Source organism: Oncorhynchus masou, chromosome 13 (genome assembly GCF_036934945.1).
Source record: "Oncorhynchus masou masou isolate Uvic2021 chromosome 13, UVic_Omas_1.1, whole genome shotgun sequence".
NCBI classification, from domain to species: domain Eukaryota; kingdom Metazoa; phylum Chordata; class Actinopteri; order Salmoniformes; family Salmonidae; genus Oncorhynchus; species Oncorhynchus masou.
The window spans coordinates 63,701,984-63,705,806 of NC_088224.1; the positions used below are offsets into that span (position 1 = coordinate 63,701,984).

At 41.1% G+C, this 3,823-nt stretch overlaps 1 pseudogene; it reads left to right on the forward strand.

The window, feature by feature from the left end:
- Positions 1-2,046: 2,046 nt before the first annotated feature.
- LOC135551520 (olfactory receptor-like protein DTMT) lies at positions 2,047-2,869 on the forward strand (annotated as a pseudogene).
- The last annotated feature ends 954 nt before the right edge of the window (positions 2,870-3,823 follow it).

Here is a 3,823-nt window from a genome sequence, read left to right on the forward strand (position 1 = left end):
TCAGGTATATATCTAGGAGATATAAAATAGCTAAGGAAATATTTGTGTTTTTTTGGACACATGTATAACCCCTTATTTTTGTTGGCACAAAACTACCTCCATACTTCCATTCTTTTGTATGGGTTACCTTCAGATGAGTCCCGTGACACTGAGCAAAACAGAGAACGCCATCGAGTTCATGAGAGTCTCCCCTTTCCATAGTGGGGTCATATTAGTATGTACAGTGGTTCCTTCTTTAAAAGTTGCGTCATACTGCGGCACACCCTGCCTGCTGCTGCAGCATTCTGTGGCACATCATTTAATTCTCAGCCATTTCTTCTGTTTCTGCAAGTTATTGATAGTTTGCCACCAGGGGGCATCTTTGAGACTCATTTGATAGTGTTCCGTGTTGGCATTAAAACCATTTTTTTAATAACATAGTATATGGGATTGATTTGAAGAAATTTGGCTCAATTAATTTGATTAATATCATGGTGTTTCCATTCAGAGAAATATTGGCAGTTTGTAAAATCAGACAGTTGCGCTCTCAGAGCGCATACTGGACATTCGGGCAGAGGAGTTGGGTTGATCTGAGTGTTCTGGCCTTACAACGGAAGTCAAGCACCCAAGCTAACGTTGGCTAGCTACTTCCAGACACAAATGAGATCACTCCGACCATTTACTGACACCGGCCATATTCAAAGGGTGTTGAGTGCTCATAAAGTAATTATTTTGCGCTCTGGTACACTCAGACGAGTGTGCTCTGAAATCTGTGTAGATAGTAGGCTGGACACATGAAATTTTTAACAACGTTCTTTTCTGATTAAAAAATGAGTTCATTGCATCCGCCGTGGAGCCCAGTTTCATAATATGACCGACCATATTTCCCAGCTGCTTGCTGTCGTTTTGAAGTAATCGCGAAAAAACAGGCCTCAGGTTTATTTTTCACCCTGCCAGCTCCTATTAGATCTAATGAGCACTGTGGCACCAACTCACCTTCCGAACATTCTATTCCAAGCTTATTGTTCAATGGCACAATGCCTGCTTCGCTGTTGTTGGCAATGAGACCTGCTCACATTGTTTTATGTAAACAACAAAATGTAAACAACACTGGGGTGGCAGGGTAGCCAACTGACAAGGTACAAATCTGTCGTTCTGCCCCTGAACAGGCACTTAATCCGCTGTTTAGATTTGTTTCAAGTTGGATGTAACCGGTGTGAAGTCAGCAGAGTGCGCGCTAATGGTGTTTCAATTGGTGACATCACTCACTCTGAGACGTTGAAGTAGTTGTTCCCCTTGCTCTGTAAAGGCTGGGGCATTTGTGGAGCGATGGTTAATGATGGTTCAAGGGTGGCTGTTGTCTATGTGTGTAGAGGGTCCCTGAGTTCTGTGACACTTGTGGGTATATTCAAAGATATACATTTTGCTCATCAGTGCCCCCTCAACATTTGGGGAGCATGATGCCCCTGGCTGGATGTGTTGTGCCAGTCAAGAAGTCATGGGGTGGCAAGGTAGCCTAGTGGTTAGAGCGTTGGACTATTAACCGGAAGGTTGCAAGTTCTAACCCCTGAGCTGACAAGGTAAAAATCTGTTGTTCTGCCCCTGAACAGGCAGTTAACCTACTGTTCCCAGGCTGTCATTGAAAATAAGAATTTGTTTTTAACTGACTTGCCTAGTTAAATAAAGGTAAAACAAAAATCTGCCATGAGGCCTGTGAACAGTCCCCTGGGGGTAGATAGTATTTTGTACAAAGACCATTTTTTTCTGACAATATTTTACAGCATTTTGCAATTGAAATGTTTTTCATAACAATTTATTTAATCATTAACTGGTGCAAAAACTAGCTACTACCAAAGTCTAGCCCTCCTCTGATTCACTTCATGTAGCTGAGCAGTGGTAAAAAAAACAATTGCACAGACATGAGCTAAAATTGGCTGAGATCTGAGCATTTTGTGGAAAGCCTTTAAAGACAAAGAAAAATTAACCCATGTGGTCCAAATTTCCAATTAGAAATATGGCCATGCTCTCAAAAAGTTATGTTCAAAATGTAGCAAAGTGCCCAAAAAAATGGTATTGAACTCCACCCAGGAGATAGTGTTTGTGCTGCATGGACTGGACGTGGCATATTTACTTCAGATTGACTCTCATCCTATGCCTCTTCACCATTTTTGTCAATCTGATACTGATTGTTAACATTTTTCTGTAGAAAATGTTGTATTTATTTCTCTGTAATCTGTGTATTAATGGTATCTATGGCATTTCAGCTTTCTACCCGAAGATACTTCATGACCTTTTATTTGACTCTCATGTACATTGGGTGCCTGACCCAGATGTGTCATCTACTCCTATGCTTTCTGTGAATTCACCAGCTTGACAGTGATGACATATGACAGGTATGTTGCCATCTGCAAGCCGTTACAATACCACTCTATCATGACCACTCGAAAAGTATGGACACTGCTTTGTCTTACGTGGCTTTTTTCATGGCTAGAAAATAGCATTGGGATGGGTTACCCCTCTGTGGCGTCTACGGCAATAAACTCTACTGCTCAAACTGGGCGGTCGTGAAGCTCTCATGTGTGGACACCACTCTGACCAACCTCTGCTTCTTCATTGTCACGTTTTCTCACGTCTCTCAAACATTACTCGTCCTGATTTCCTATGTGTTCCTGGGCGGAGAGGAGGAAGTTCATGCAGACCTCATCTAATCATGCTGACTAACTTCACCATATCCATGACCTTGGATGGGATGTACGCTCGCTACGGCAGCAACACCAGCCTGCTGGCCCTGAGGAATATCATGGCAGTGGAGTTCCTAGTTGTGCCTCCTCTTGTGAACCTTATCATATACGGAATGAAACTCACTCAGATTCGGAATAAAGTTGTATAGATGTTCAACAGTAAAGTTCCTGCCCTACGCTAAATGTATTGTAGTGATGCACTTGTGTGTATCAACATATTTTTCTTGTTGATCTAAAATGTGCAATATACTTCATTTTACGTAAAGATATATTAACAATGTTCATGTGTAATTAAGACATTAGGAAGGAAAACAATTAAAATCTTGGTACTTTATCTAAAAATATAAATCAATCAATCTAAATCAATAAATCTAAAATCTAAATCAATAAATTAATCAAATTTAATTTAATTAAAATCATGACATTTGCCATCAATGACCTTCGTCAGAAAAAACTTTGACCCTCTCATTTGTTGTTAATGACAGATTCAGGTGTTTGGCTGGCCAACTAAGTGAAAATAGCTGTATATAGCAGTATATAGTATATAAACTCAGCAAAAAAAGAAACGTCCCTTTTTCAGGACCCTGTCTTTCAAAGATAATTTGTAAAAATCCAAATAACTTCACAGATCTTCATTGTAAAGGGTTTCAACACTGTTTCCCATGCTTGTTCAATGAACCATAAACAACTAATGAACATGCACCTGTAAAACGTTCGTTAAGACAGTAACAGCTTACAGGCGGTAGGCATTGAAGGTCACAATTATGAAAAAACTTAAGACACTATAAAGGTCTTTCTACTGACTCTGAAAAACACCAAAAGAAAGATGCCCGGGGTCCCTGCTCATCTGCGTGAACGTGCCTTAGGCATGCTGCAAGGAGGCATGACGACAGCAGATGTGGCCAGGGCAATAAATTGCAATGTTCATATTGTGAGATGACTAAGAAAGCGCTACAGGGAGACGGACGACAGCTGTTCGTCATCGCCATGGTAGACCACGTGTAACAACACCTGCAACGGATCGGTACATCCAAACATCACACCTGCGGGACAGGTGCAGGATGGCAACAACAACTGCCCGAGTTACCCCAGGAATGCACATC